General features: G+C 44.6%; 1 protein-coding gene and 1 pseudogene across 5 annotated transcripts in view; both read right to left on the reverse strand.

Annotated features, from left to right (window-relative positions):
* FARP1 (FERM, ARH/RhoGEF and pleckstrin domain protein 1) overlaps positions 1-16,148 on the reverse strand; it is a 321,741-nt gene that overhangs the window by 110,215 nt on the left and 195,378 nt on the right. The window lies entirely within an intron of this gene.
* LOC141581595 (NADH dehydrogenase [ubiquinone] iron-sulfur protein 5-like) overlaps positions 1-16,148 on the reverse strand; it is a 28,365-nt pseudogene continuing 12,217 nt past the window's right edge.

Here is a 16,148-nt window from a genome sequence, read left to right on the forward strand (position 1 = left end):
AAACAGCAGGGGTTAACCCTGAGGCAGGCAGGGATGAAAACAAACCACAGCTTGCTGCAGGAAACCGCTGGATTCCCAAGTCTACGGGTCCTTCACAGCTTGCCACCACCCGCCTCCATGACACCAGGAACACCAGCCAGCCCCATCTACACCGCTGTGCCTGCTTTTCCCAAAACTGGATGCAAATCTCTTAGCATTTTCAATTCATCGACCACTTTTTCAATTAATTGACTATCTTTTCAGAGTAGTTTTAGGTTTACAAAAAGTTGAGCAAAAAGTTCTTCCCACCACACAGTGTTCCCTTTATTAACATTAGTGGTAGAGATTTGCCACAACAATGGGGCCAATATTGATACAGTATCATCTCTCATACAGTATCATCACTCACCCTCCATAACTCACATAAGCCTACTCTGTGTGCTGTAAAGTTCTATGACAAAAGTGTTGTGACCTGTCTGCATTATAGTATCATACAGAATAGTTTCACTGCATTATGTGAGTTTCACCGTAAAAATCCTGTTTTCCAGCTGTTCATCCCTTCCTCCACCTCATCTCTGGTGACCACTGATCTTACTGTCTCTATAGTTTGCCTTTTCCAGAATGTCATCTAGCTGGACTCTTACAGTATGTAGCCTTTGTAGACTGCCTTCTTTCATTCAGAAATATGCATATAAAGTCCCTCCACGTCATTTTTTTTTTTTTTTTTTTTTGAGATGGAGTTTCGATCTTGTTGACCAGGCTGGAGTGCAACTGAATGATCTCAGCTCGCTGCAACCTCCGCCTACTGGATTCAAGCAATTCTCCTGCCTCAGCCTCCCAAGTAGCTGGAATTAGAGGCATGCACCACGCCTGGCCAATTTTGTATTTTTAGTAGCAACGGGGTTTCTCCATGTTGGCCAGACTGGTAATCACAAACTCAGGTAATTCCCAAACTCAGGTAATCTGCCCGCCTCAGCATCCGAAAGTACTGGAATTACAGATGTGAGCCACTGTGCCCGGCCCCCTCCATGTCTTTTTATGGCTCAGTAGCTAGCTAGCTACCGAGTTATCAATTCCACTGTATTACAGATGATTTAGTATCTATGTGTCTATGTCCCCAGTTAATTTCAGGTGACTTTTTCATCTTTGTATTCTTATTGCCTAGCACAGCACCTGGCAATCAATCAATGTCCGCTGAAAGCAGTACTATTCATGAATTTTCTATACACTGGATCTACAGGGAAAGGGAATATTATATATAAGAACTCAAGTTCTACCCTGAACAGTTTAGCTAGCTAGCTAGCTTGCTTGCACATTCATTCATTCATTCATTCATTCATTCATTCATTCATTCATGAGTCTTGCTTTTGTCGCCCAGGCTGGAGTACAATGGCACAATCTAAGTTCATTGCAGCCTCTACCTCCTGGGCTCAAGCAATTCTCCTGCCTTGGCCTCCCAAGTAGCTGGGATTACAGGCACCCACCCTCATACCCGGCTAGTTTTTTGTATTTTTAGTAGAGATAGGGTTTCATCATGTTGGCCAGGCTGGTCTTGAACTCCTGACCTCAGGTGATCCACCCACCTCAGCCTCCCGAAGTGCTGGGATTACAGGCGTGAGCCACCACGCCTAGCCAGCTTGTTTATTTTTTACTGTGGAATAACATTCCACTGTCTGGATATAATACAGTTCATTCATCTACTGAAGGACGTTTTGGTTGCTTCCAGTTTTGGCAATTATGAATACAGCTGTTATAAATATTTGTGGACAGGTTTTCTGTGAACGTTAACTTTTCAACTCATGACCCCAGGCCTTTTTTTGTAAGTCAAAGCCCTGCCCCTGTGCCTCTCTCCTTCTCCACAACTATGACAATGGATGGTTTCCTTCCCTACATTCCAGTAGCACCCTGCTCTATCTCAACAAGACTACGTCTCAAGATTGAAGGGAAAGACTGTATTTTTTTCATCTCTGTAACATGATGCCTAACCGCCAACCGATTTTGTTGAAATGAATGAATGAACAACTCAATAACAGTTATCCGTTCCACTGTATTACAGATGGTTTAGTATCTATGTGTCTATGCCCCCAATTAATTTCAGGCCACTTTTTCATCTTTGTATTCTTATTGCCTAGCACAGCACCTGGCAATCAATCAATGTCAGCTGAAAGCAATACTATTCATGAATTTTCTATACACTGGATCTACAGGGAAAGGGAATATTATATATAAGAACTCAAGTTCTACCCTGAAGAGCTCCGAATCACATGCCTCAGTTTCTCTTCATTATGTACATTCCCAGAGACTGATGGTAAAATGGATCAATTCCACCACAGAGATCAAATCTTGGGAAACAAACGCTTCCAAAACACGGCCATTCAGTTACTTGTTTTATACTTCTCCCCTCTTCCCTGAGACAAGCAGAGCATTTTAGGAACCAATCGGTAACCCAGGAGACTGAGTGAGCAGGAGTCAAAGCCTGCCGAGGACACGGATGGGCACGTCCATGAGCCTGGACCAGCATGAAAAGAGGAGCCAAGAAAGACGCTGCTTGATGTTCAACATTAAGCACCTTTGGGGTTTTGTTTCTTTTTTTTAAACAGATGCCACTTTACACACCCACACTCGCCCTCACTGCAATCCAGGAGATGCACGTTCTCTACGGATGATTCCAAACTCTCCAGAGCTGAAATGCCTGATCCAAGGATCACTGGCAGAGTCATGCCACCTGTATGAATGTCAGGAGTCATATGTGATTGTGTGGAAGCCTCTTCTTCCCCGACAAGCTCTCCTATTCTCCAGGCATGGTTATCCAGAGGAAACGAGAGCAGAATGGATTGCTGGTCACCAGCCTTATTTTCCACCAATCTTATTTTGCTACAGCAATGTGCCCTGTTTTGACGTACAGAGTCAGAGTAGCATTTCCCACCTAGGTTAAGGAAGGGAGCGATGCCCTGCTCTAGTCCAGTTCCTGATCCTGGGTTTGAGTCCCCACACTAGCTGCCAAGAGCTGCATGGTTAACTTATGATCAGCAACTAATTCTGGGTCCACCTCTCACTCCAGTAAAATCTGTAGACATTAATAAGAACATTATAGACCAGGCGGTGGCTCACGCCTGTATTCCCAGCACTTTTCGAGGCCGAGGTGGGCGGATCATTTGAGGTCAGGGGTTCGAGACGAGCCTGGCCAACATAGTGAAACCCCAACTCTACTAAAAATAAAAAGAATTAGCTGGGTGTAGTGGTGCACACCCGTAATCCCAGCTGCCATGAAGCTGAGCCAGGAGAATAGCTTGAACCCGGGAGGCAGAGGCTGCAGTGAGCCACTGTACTCCAGCCTGGAAAAAACAACATTATGAAAATGGACCAAAGGATAAGAGCTTGTGGAAGAATTCCCATACTCTCAGACTTTCTTTTAAAGAAGAACACATTCCAGTTTTACAAGCTTCTTTCTCACAACTCCTGACGTTTCCTATTTGTGATGAAAATAAACCACCAATTATCTGACCAGCTGGCAAGCACTCACGTTTCCCAAAGAATTCCTGGAACTAAGGAAATTTGATAACTTCATCTAGATTTACAGAGTCTGGGAAATGAGACTTAACAATTCAACACTAGAAATCTCAAAAACTAAAAAACAAAACAAAAACTAATACACAATGAATGCCTTTATGGACGTGGCATTAGAGTGAGCGCTTTAGAAGAGAGGAGGGGGAGAGTTTGCGTCTACACTGGGTACTTCACGGGGCCAGCAGAGGTTTCTGTGAATGTACGGAGCACATTTTGGAGATAATATGAGGGTGTGCTGAGTCCCAGAACCTGCAGCCTCGCCCCAGCATTGCACACTCCTTAGGTTCTGTCAGAGACAAGTGAAGCAATGATGAGTAACTACCTACAGTGTCTGGGGTTTGCAGCAGAGACTTATGATCTAGCTAATAAATGACAAATTGATCCTTAAATTTTTTTTTTAAAATTTACCATTTTATAGAAATGTTTATAGAAAATGACTTTTCTGCGGCAACAAATTTTTTATAGGGCAATGTCAACTTACAGTTTCAGTAACATCTTTATAGCTTCTAAAATTCATCTGTAAAAGAGATGACCATAAAACATTCTACAAATTCCCCTGTGAATGCTGGCTCTATCTGTGGTTGTAAGGAAACTCCATATGTAACATCACTGAAATCTGCAAGGGCTTAAACTCACCCAGTACCTGACAATGCCATGGGTAAATGGCTCTACAATGGTGATACGGTTTGGTTCTGTGTTCCCACCCAAATCTTATGTTGAATTGTAATTCCCAGTGTTGGGGGAGGGATGCGGTGGGCGGTAACTAGATGATGAAGGCAGATCGCCCCCTTGCTGTTCTCCGGACAGTGAGGAGTTCTCCTGAGATCTGATGGTTTAAAAGTGTGTGGCACCTCCGCCTTTGTTCTTCCTCTCTCTCCTGCTCCTCCATGGTAAAACATGCTTATCCTCCTTCACCTTCTGCCATGGCTGTAAGTTTCCTGAGGCCTCCCAGCCATTCTTCCTGAACAGCCTGTGGAACTGTGAGTCAAGTAAACCTTTCTTCATAAATTACCCAATCTCAGGTAGGTCTTCATAGCACTGTGAGAATGCACGGATGCCAATGTGCTACACGGGCTCTGCATTAACAGAGCACCAGGCGGCTAAGCCTAAAGGGCCTCCAGACATAAAGATACCCTAATAGTCAAGGACTTCCTCTCTCTCTCATTTAGGATTTGGTACTGAACTATTTAAGCGTGTCAATGTACACTGGTTAAAATCTGCTTTTGAGGAAGCTTCTCAGAGAAGACAGGCAGAAAAAGAGGTTGTATTTCACTAAGAAAATGATTCTTTCTTTTCGCCCATAGTAAATTTACTTCATCAGCCTGCAGCATCATTTCTCTGCAGTTACTGCCAGTGAGTTTCTGAACTTCACTCTGGAAGTAATTCTGTTCCATGTCACATTCCAGGATACAAAACGGTGCAGCCACTAGGGAAAAATATGGCACTTTTTCTAAATAACAAAAAAAGTCTTGTCCTAGGATACAGCCATCCCACTTCTGGGTATACAACGAAAATAACTGAGAAAGCAGGGTCTAGTACATCCACGTTCACAGAAGAATTGTTCACAAAAGCCAAAAGCTAGAAGCAGCCCAAGTGTCTGCAGATAAATGAATGGATCAGTATGTGGAGGATCATACACACAGCGGAGGACGATTCAGCCTTCGAAAGGAAGGAGACTCAGGAACAGGCTGTAATCACGAATGAAACTTACAGACACTATTCTAATTGAAATGAGCCGGTGATCAAAGGACAAGTATTATACTATTCCACTTAAATGAGGTACCTAGAGTAGGCAAATTCAGAGAGACAGAAAGTGGAATAGGGGCTGCCAGGGGGCTTTGGGGAGGGGGAATGGGGAGATGGTGATTAACAGAATCAGAGCTTCAGTTTCGCAAGCGAGGAAGAGTTCTGGAGATGGATGGTGGTGATAATTGCGCAAGAATGTGAACGTCCTTAATGCCCCCTGAACTACACATGTAAAACTGGTAAATTTACCATTTTACCACAATGTAAAAAATGCAGAAAGGGGGAAAAAGTACTTGAGGAATGATGGTCATATTTATAAACAACTGAAAATGGTTATTCACAACGCAATGTGTTAACTCTACTTTTAAAAATAAGAAAATAAACAATCTATTTTCTTTACATCAGATCTTAGAAAAGTATTAGGGGTAGGACCTTATCGCATGGGGAAAGTGGGTGAAAATCCATGTGTACGCACTAAATATTTGCTACTATTTCTTTACACAAAGAGCTCTTTTGTATGTCTGGCAAAAAAGGGATGAACTGAAAATCTTTGGAAATAATTGCAAATTAGGCATTTGGGGCAGGCTTTGCACTGAAAGCTGATGATGGAATTCAAGAGCCACAAATCCACTAGCCTTTTATTGCTAAAAAAAACCAAACCTCTGGGGCTGGCTACAGTGACTCACGCCTGTAATTCCAGAACTTGGGGAGGCCGAGGCAGGCAGATCATGAGGTCAAGAGATCAAGACCATCCTGGCCAACATGGTGAAACACTGTCTCTACTAAAAATACAAAAATTAGCTGGGCGTGGTGGCAGGTGCCTGTAATCCCAGCTACTCGGGAAGCTGAGGCAGGAGAATTGCTTGAATCAGGGAGTCAGAGGTTGCAGTGAGCCGAGATCGCACCACCGTACTACAGCCTGGATGACAGAGCGAGACTCCATTTCAAAACAAACAAACAAATAAACGAAAAAAAAAAAAAACAAACCCGTAAATAAATCAATAAAGTTTGAGGGGGGTAAAAGGTAGAAATAGCACGGGTTAAGCTGACAGAATCTAAGAAAAGAGACCCTGCGGAAAATTCATCAGTAAAAGTATTTTCTTAAAGGTTAACTTACGTCAACACATGCATGCGCACGCACACACACACAGAGCTACGCAGACTATTATACATGAGGACAGAAAACCCGCTTATCTAGGCATCCTTTGAAACCTGTATGTGAATAATGGTTTAATATGAAAGGGATCTGATGGCAAATGAATATTTTGTTGTTTTTCAAAAAATAATTATTTTTGTTATTTAACTTTTTTTTTGGAGAAAGTGTATTGCTGTCACCTTGGCTGGAGGGCGGTGGCGCCACTGTAGCTCACTGCAATCTCCATCTCAGGCGATCCTCCCACCTCCGCCTCCCAAGGAGCTGGGACTACAGGTGCGCACCACTACACCTGGCTAATTTGTTTTATTTTTTTGTAGAGACGAGGTCTTGCTATGTTGCCCAGGCTGGTCCCAAACTCCTGAGCTGAGGCAATCATCCTGCCTCGGCCTCCCAAAGTGCTAGAATTATAGGTGTCAGCCACTGCACCTGGCCCAGATGAATGTTTTTGATGTCCCTGAGGGTTTGTGCTGGGGTTAGGGGTAGATCTCAAAGGCTCCCATCAGCTCTAAGAAACCATGAGTCCCACCCCATTCACTACCAGTCTCGACCATAATATTCCCGAAGTGATCTCCTTACAAGAGGCCAAATAGGGCCAAGTACAATGGCCTGTAATCCCAGCACTTTGGGAGGCCAAGAAGAGTGGATCACCTGAGGTCGGGAGTTCGAGACCAGCCCGGCCAACACAGAGAAAACTGTCACTATTAAAAGTACAAAATTAGCCAGGCATGGCAGCACATGCCAGTAATCCCAGCTACTCAGGAGGCTGAGGCAGGAGAATTGCTTGAACCCAGGAGGCGGAGGATGCGGTAAGCCAAGGTCGCGCCATTGCACTCCAGCCTGGGTAACAAGAGTGAAATTCCATCTCAAAAAAGGAAAATTAAAAAAACAAAAACCAAAATGAAGAGGCAAATAGTAGTCATTACAATGTTCTATTTTGAACAAACCAGCAATTCGTGAAACTATGGAATCAAATTTTTGTCCCTTTATTTTTTTTTAGTGGCTACTTTTAATGATGCTCCAAAAGGCAGCTGGATTTTAATCTAGTGACAAAGCAGTGGGCTGGCTCCATGCTGTGTGTCCCTGTTGCCTTCTCTGTCCTCAACTGGCTTTTCATTGGAGCCTATAAAATTAAATTTAGGAGGAAGTTTACATTCTTAGGGAATGGCTGGTATGTATGCACTGAATACTAAACAGCACGTTCACGCAGTGCTTCTAGCTATCAAAAATTGTGACTCAAAGTTGCTTCAGTTTATCTTGACTTTAAAACATTTCTAGGCAAGGTGCGGTGGCTCACGCCTGTAATCCCCAGCACTTTAAGAGGCCGAGTTGGGTGGATCACCTGAGGTCAGGAGTTCGAGACCAGCCTGGCCAACACGGTGAAACCATGTCTACTAAAAACACACAAAAAATTAGCCGGGCATGGTGGCATACACCTGTAGTCCCAGCTACTCGGGAGGCTGAGGTAGGAGAATCGTTTGAACCCAGGAGGCAGAAGTTGCAGTGAGCTGAGATCCCGCCACTGCACTCCAGCGAGACTCTATCTCAAAAAATAATAAAAATTTCTACACCTTCAGGTTATTACTATAACAAAGTTTTAAGCAGGATTATTTTTTGTTTTCTAAAAGAATAAAGACATCATTCTTTCTGTAGGTTGGGAGTACATTCTCCCTCTTCCTACTGGACTAAATAATCTAAATCCATTAATTCCCTACCTGAGAGAGCTAACGTACTACCTTCTGGAAATTATCTCATAGACCGAATTGGATGTTGGACCAGGTTTACAAGGTTTGCACTGCTGGGGCTGCAGAGAGCCATTTCTAGAAGTGCTTTGTTTGTGCTGTTTTGGGATTTAGTGTAACCATGACAACCAAGGCATTCTCTCACTCAGTAGAAGGGAATGGCTTCTCTCGAAGGCCTTGTGTTCTGCTCCCTACCATTTACACCTTTAAATACTGTTCAAAATCCTGTCACTCACTAACCCTAGATCCGTCTCATCTTAGCGCATCACAGCGTCACACAGCCCTTTGGCAGATTTTGACCAGGTGGGCAGAGGTATGAATAACTATGACTGCTTGAGGAGGCTGGCGTGTATTTATCAAGCAAGTTGCAGGGTGCGGTCACTATGCTAGGCAGAGAGAAAGAAATGCAACAAGATGAGCGTCTCTCTTGGGTCAGTGATACGGTTTGCCTGTGTCCTCACCCAAATCTCATCTTGAATTGTAGCTCCCACAATTCCCAGGTGTGTGGGAGGAACCCCGTGGGAAGTGACTGAATCATGGGGAGGTCTTTCCCACGCTGTTCTCACGATAGTAAGTCTCATAAGATCTGATGGTTTTATATGGAGAAGTTCTTCTGCACAAGCTCTCTCTTTGCCTGCTGCCATCCATGTAAGACATGACTTGCTCCTCCGTTACCTTCTGTCATGATTGTAAGGCCTCCCCAGCCATGCGGAACTGTGAGCCCATTAAGCCTCTTTCTCGTATTATGTCTTTATTAGCAGTGTGAAAATGGACTAATTCCGTCGGTGATGGGCACAAATAACCTGCTAAATTGGAGTACGTGGTAAATGGCACGTTAGAGGAATTAACAAAAGGCCGTAGAAGATCAGGGAAGCGATTGACTGGCTATTCTCCCTGATGGTGGCGTTCTTTGAGAGTGGAATACCTAATGTGTTTTAGAAGCAGCCCACCTGAATGGGTCTTGAAGGCTGAGTAGGAGTTGGCTAGGTACACAGATGGGAACATGGGGACTTCCGTCTGCTCAGGGGGACATAACCAAACACGAATGCACTGGGTGGCTTAGACAACAAAAATGGACGTTTTCACACTTCTGGAGAGTGTGAAGTCTACACTCAAGGTACAAGCTGATCTGGTTCTCTGAGGGCTCCCTGCCTGGCTTGCAGACAGCCACCTTCTCATTGTGTCCTCACATGGCTGAGTGACAGCAAGCAAGAGCTCTCTGGTGTCATTTCTCCCAAGGTCACTAGTTCTATCAGATCAGAGCTCCATCTTCATGGCCTCATTTTACCTTAACTACTGTACTTCCTTACTCCAAATACAGCCACATGGGGGGAACGCATCAAGAAATCAATTAGGGATGGAGAGTACTAAATTGTACTCCCCACCACGCACGAGTCATCAAAGGGCTAGAGGTTCTACTTGATGCTATTATTATTTCCCTTTTAGGACTGGTGTGAGAATTCAATGAAACCATGACCACAAAGTACCTAGCAAAGGGCCTGGCCCATGACACACATTCTCTATGATTATTGCTGCCACCATGACGGTGAAGGGCAATGCAAACTTACAGAATGAATGACGGGGGATGAGTTGACACTGGAAGGAGGTCCCACTTCCCAACCCCAAAGGCGTGTGTCTAAAACATCCTGAGTGGAGTCTTAGTACAGCAGCGTGCCACAAGACTATGTCCCTGCGGGAGAGTCCCCAGAGGGTCGCTGCCTGTAGTCGCCTTGGAATTCAGCTGGAAGTGACAGAGAACGACACTCTTCCAATCAAATGTGCCTGTGGGTCTCCTCTGGACCCTGATAAGCTGCAGATGGTGATTCCAGAGGCCCCCGAATCTGTTTCTAAAAAGCTCCTAGAGAATGCTGCTGATGGGGCAGGGTGCAGGTCTGAGTAGCCAAGTGCCAGAGACATGGATGAGATCCTATCAATGACACAAGGGTCATCTGAGGCCAGGGTGGCTGGCTCTGGGCTTTCTCACTCTGATTTCCATCTGAGGCTAGTATCAAGCCAGAGAGGCATCCACAGTAAAAGATATCAAACCTGGGCTGGGTGCGGTGGCTCACACCTATAACCACAGCACTTTGGGAGGCCAAGGTGAGAGGACCACTTGAGCCCAGGAGTTCAAGACCAGCCTGGGCCATGTAGTGAAGCCCCATGTCTATAATTTTTTTTTTTAATTAGCAGGCAGAGACTGGAGGACAGCAGCTGCGAACCAAGGGACACCAGAGACTGCCGGCCACCCTGGAAGCCAGGAAGGAGTCTACACAGAGTCTCCGAGGAGGCACAGCCTGATGACCCTTCATCTCTGACTTCTTGCCTCCAGAACAGTGAGAGAATACATTTCTGCTGGTGCCAGCCACTTGGTTTGCAGCATTTTGTCGTGCCAGCCCTAGAAAGTAAAAGCTGCCTTACGGACGGCCCCGTCACCTGTTCCTTTGCCGCGGGTGTGTGGGAACAATGCAGTTGGCTGTGCAGTTTTCCTTCTGAATAAACAGATGACAGTGAAGTAATAACCTGTTAGTGGATTTACAACCATATAAAAATTGTGGCCTTCAAAATTTCTATCTCCATCATCGAATATACTCAGCAAATAGACTCATTATGGGAGGTGATCTATTTCTCTTACTGCTGAAAGGCATTCATTTCTTTTGACTGTTGTTGCTCTAAGTGTGAACTGTACTCCACAACTGAAATATATTCAATTCTCTTTACAAAATACTGTCTCTTTTGAGACGTCCCCTATAGCCTGGTGAGGTGGGAGGGGCCATATGCCAGGCCCAGAATCACACCAAGTCCCGCTGCCCACCCAGGACAGTCTCTACCTCAGCCCAGCCCTTCCTAACTCCCAGGCTTATGTGAAAATCTGTCAATGAGAGTACTGTTTGAGAAATTCCACAGGAACTTGCTTATCTGTTCAGAAATGCATATTTTTCCTAGAAAGATTAGCACAAGGCCACTGCCAGACAGGGCTTAGTTCAAACCAGGAGACAAATGTCAGATTGTGGCTAAACGTGGCAGACGACACACAGGAGCTTACCTCCACTGCATCCGGAAAGCTCACTGCAACAACATTGAAAGAATTAAAAAGGAAAGGCCATGGTGGCTCACGCCTGTAATCCCAGCACTTTAGGAGGCCACGGTGGGAGGATCACTTGAGGCCAGGAGTTTGAGACTAGCCTGGGAAACATAGGGAGACTCCATCTCTACAAAAATAAAATAAAATTAGTTGGGCAAAAGAAAATTAGCAGGGGCTGAGGTGGGAAGATCACCTGAGTCTGGGAGCTGGAGGCTGCAGTGCTATGATCACGCCACCTCACTCTAGCCTGGACAAAGTGAGACCCTACCTCAAAAAAAATTAATAATAATAATTAAAAGAGGGAAAAGGAATAAATTCATGGAAAACAGAGCAAATGAAAGAGGAGACAGGAGGTGACAGAGTTCCTGAAAATTGTGAAAGGTGACCAAGAAGAAAGGAGAAATCTAGTTACAGAGGAGAGGAGGAAGAGTCAGCACCAGGAGGTGGTCACAGTATGCGGAGTGCCCCCAAGGAAACGGGAGATGCCAGGTACCTCCAGTAATGCAGGAATAGGGGAAAGCTTTTAGAAATACTGTAATTTATACCCACATAGAGCTAAGAGTTTATAACTTTAAGCAAAACACAAAGTTATAAAAAGGAACATTTGAATAACAAGAAAGAGCTCTTAGAAATAAAAAAGTAACATAAGAGAAATAAAAATTTCACTAGAAGACTTTAAAGATAAAGCTAAGAACTCCCCTAGAAGCTAGACGCGAAGGTGAAGAGATGAGAAAGAAGAGAAGATATAAGACATTTAGAGCCACAGGTCAAGAGTTTCAACATCTGAGTAACATGACTTCTGGACAGAGAGACTCCAGAGGAAAGGAAATTAGGCAAGAATAAGATAAGAAAAATTTCCAGAACCTTTCAGATTGAAAAGGGCCAGAGAATGTCTCACATAATGAATGAGTAAAGCTCCTCTCAAGGCAAATTATTGGGAAATCTGAAAGACAAGGAATGAAAGGAAGATCGTAAAAGTTGTAAGAGAGAAAAGCAAAGAGAAAAAAAAAAAATCAGAACGGCTCAGGGCTTAGTGAAAGTGAGACAGGAGAATTCCCTGGACGCCTTTAGGGGACTTGCCACAGGGATGTGGCTTGCTTACTCTACTGCCAGGCTCACATTCCTTGTGTGTGGGTGCCAGGGCCAGGGCCAGCAGCTTTTGGGCTCCAGCTGCATGGTAGTCTCTGGGGGTGTGCTATATAGTTAATGCTCTTTGGGCAGCTGCCTTCTGAGAACATCCAAGTGTGAGCCAGCTCAGTGGAGAGTCAGGGTGACAGCCTTTTACCCCCTGCCCTCTCACTACCCAGGTTCTTGTTCAGCATACAGGAAGCATAAGGTCACAGGGATATGAATGGATAGTGAATGTGGAGGTTTTATTAAGCAGTGGAAATGGCTCTCAGCAGAAGGGGGGAGCTGGAAAGGGGATGGTGCGGAAAGAAAGTGATCTTTGCCTGAAACCAGGCCATCTCCAGCAGGACTCCTCTCCAAAGGCACAACGTCTGAAGTCAAGCTGCATTTATGTGTAGTCTCTGATGCGCAGTTGCGTCTTCTCCTGTCAGTGTTCAGCTGCTTGTCCTTCTGCCAGCTGAGGTCTGGGGTTTATATGGGGACAGGATGGGTGGTGGGGTGGTCCAAAAAGCAACGCTAGGGCGTGAACACAGAAATCCCTTTTCTCTTTTAGGGCTGTGGGTTCAGGCTTCAGGCTAGACCCTTTGTCAGGGACCCTGGACTCCTGCCTCCTGTGCATATCAAAAGTATATTACAAGCCAAAACAGGGCATTCCTACCTTTTTCACTTTCCAGACATTAGCAATAACATTTGTAGTAAATCTGGACACTTGAGACCAGATGCAATGGCTCCGAGGCTTTCCCTATGGGCAGAAAGGATCAATACGCCTGCACGCCTGCACCTCAGCTCTGCTCTATCTACTGGGACTTTCCAGGCTGGAGGACAACGGAGTGCACAAGGTCACAGTCACTGGAGGCAAGCTAATTCTTGTGGTCAGTTTTCTCTTACATAAAAAGGACCTAAAGATTGAACCCCTCTGTAGGGTCACTTTAAGGACTAAATGGCTTCGTATACACCATGCCCTTAGAACGACATCCAGCCCAGGTGAGCTCTACTGGGTATTCGTGATGACAATGACAGTGATGTGGAGGAGGAGAAGGTTGGAGGAGGAAAAATTAAATGGCTCAAAAGCTGAACAGCAGACCGGATGGCACCTTCGTCAGGAAACTGTGCTCACCACTGACAGGAACTAAAACTTTAAACCCAAACCCTCGGGAGCTGAACAAGGCTTTCATTCTGGGGCAAAGTAGCTAAATGTTTAGGCCTGCCCATCGGTTCTGCCCACAAATGCTGCGATTCTTCCTGCTTGCTGGGGCTCTAGGGGCGGCCACGCTGCCCCTGAGGACACACTGTCTCCTTGTTCCCCTCGGCACTAAGTCCCAGCGTTCAGAACCCTCGTTAAACACACTTCAGATTAGGTTTCAGAGTCCCTGACTCCAGGCCATGAAGAGAATGGGCCCTTTCAGCTCCCTCGCTGTAATGGAGCAAGATACAACCCTGGCGTCATTAGTACACAGCTCCCTCCTTCTTTCATTCCAAGGCTCTGCAAAGACAGACAGAAGACAGACAGACGAGAGACAGAGTGACTGTGAGTGTGTGTGTGTGTGTGTGTGTGTGGTGTGTGGTGTGTGCGCACGTGTGCGCACACGTGTGTGTCTGTATAGGTGGACGTGTGCGGGATTTCTGCTGCTTTCTTGCAAACCTGGTTTGAAGCAAGCACCAGAAACAAAAACATTTAGGGGAGAATCCAGCTCTTTGCGGTGCTAGGTCTGTCGTCTCCTGACCTTGGGCAATTCGTTGTCTTTTCATTCCTTTTAGAAGTAGATGAATAAAAGCTTCTAAAATTTAACCAGATTAAAAAATCATCCTTGACATTTTGATACTTTAATACCTATTAGGCAGAGAATAAAATATCTCACAGAAAATGAACAAGGCAAGCAGAAAGCAGAGGATGCCTGCGTGTTGAAAGCAGGACATCACTTCCAGCAAGAGCAGAAGACGGTCTTTTTCCTCGTGCCTGGTTAAGACTGGCACTTTTCTCCTCGGGCTCAATGGTCTACCAAAGTCACAAAAGTACATTCAGCCCGCTGATCCTGAATCTTTAGAAAACACACCTGCTATCATATACTAAGACTTGGCTTCCAAAACTAATATTCCAAAGGAAGGTAGAAAGTAGAAATTTTGTTGAACTTGGTCCCACGATTCAGGAGAAAGGTGAAGACTTTGTAAAACAAAACCACCAAATGATACCTGTGGTTCCCATTCTCATCTTCGATCATATACAAAGTTCCTCAACCCTAACTGTGAAACACAGCATTTCCTCAAGAACCAATCTTACGTGAAAGAAAAATTATTCTGTTTACAGACACTTTCTGTAGAAGGTATTTTTTAACCTTTTTTTCAAATAGTCAGTTGGGAGAACGGGAACATTTTCTCACTCCTGAGAAGGGGATTTTAATGTTTTTATGCAAAGGCTTTTACATTAAAAATCCATGAATCAAACTGAAGTATGAAAACACAGCCATCCAGATCCTTTAAGAATTCTTAGCTCTTTAGTTTCCAGAAAACTTCCCAAACACATACTTTTTACTTTTCATTCTTTTTTTAACATGTACTTTTCAGGTTTAATATTCTGTTAACCATGGGAGTAAGTCGGGGTGGAGGGGGTGGGGAGGGCTTCAGCTCCAGGTTTGTGCTCTGCCAAGAGGTCAGAGTTCTAACCGGATACTTAGTATTTATTCTCCTTTGAAAAGCTGGAAAGCTCAGAATATAGAAAATAAATTTACAAACAGGTATATTACAAAAGTACAACAATCATATCCAATAGATACAGAAAGGAGAATGGTGCTTAGGGGTGGGGTGGGGAGTGGGGAGCGGAGAGTCGGGAGTTAGTATTTAATGGGGACAGAGTTTCAGTTTGGGAAGATGAAAAAGTTCTAGAGAGGTGGGGATGGCTCAGCAACAGTATAAATGTACTTAATACCACCGAATCGTACACTCAGAATGGTTAAAATGGTAAAGTTATGTTATGTATATTTTACCACAATAAAAATGGAAAGAAAGCATATCTGAAAATACTGACATCTACAAAAAGGACTGGTAAACGGTGTGGGTGTGGGCAGGGTGGAAAAGTCGAGCACCATAAAACGTATTTTCATTATAAAGAAAGACGGAGGGAAACCGAACTTTGACGTCATTTTCACCAGATGAAGCTATTACTATTAGGTACAAAATCACGGGAGGCATTTGGGAAGAGCACAGAATAGGGGAAGGTGGAGCTTCACATGTCTCTGGCCCCATACCTAGAGAGCCTCACGTGCCTGAATGTGCCTGCAATACACACTCACATGTGGTTCAGGCAGGTCTCCTGGCCTGCCTCAGCATTGGCTTTCCCATCTGAACACTGGAAAGACAACATCTCCTAAAAGAGCGGTTGTGAGAGTTAAATGAAGGAAATATACATAAAGTACTAAGCACCAGTACTACCATCCAGCAGGGACTCAGTAAGTCAGTTACCCACCTTGCTTCATTTTTCATTGAAATATGTTCTGTGTTATTTTCAAGTTTTGGTAGCTCTGAAAATTCCACCTTCAGTATTTTTAAACCTCACTGTACTTTAATCACTGCTAAATAAAACTTAAACTTTCCCTTATATTTCACTATCTTCTGATGAGTGGCTGGGGAATGAGATACTGACTAGAAGAGGAACAAGGTGGGAAATGGGGTCTGCATGATCCACAAATGAGGAAACCACTAAGAAGCAAAAAATGATACCGGTTCACTACGGATGGCAGTCCCTTCCACTTGCCAG

The sequence above is a fragment of the Saimiri boliviensis genome, chromosome 16, assembly GCF_048565385.1.
Source record: "Saimiri boliviensis isolate mSaiBol1 chromosome 16, mSaiBol1.pri, whole genome shotgun sequence".
Lineage (NCBI taxonomy): Eukaryota > Metazoa > Chordata > Mammalia > Primates > Cebidae > Saimiri > Saimiri boliviensis.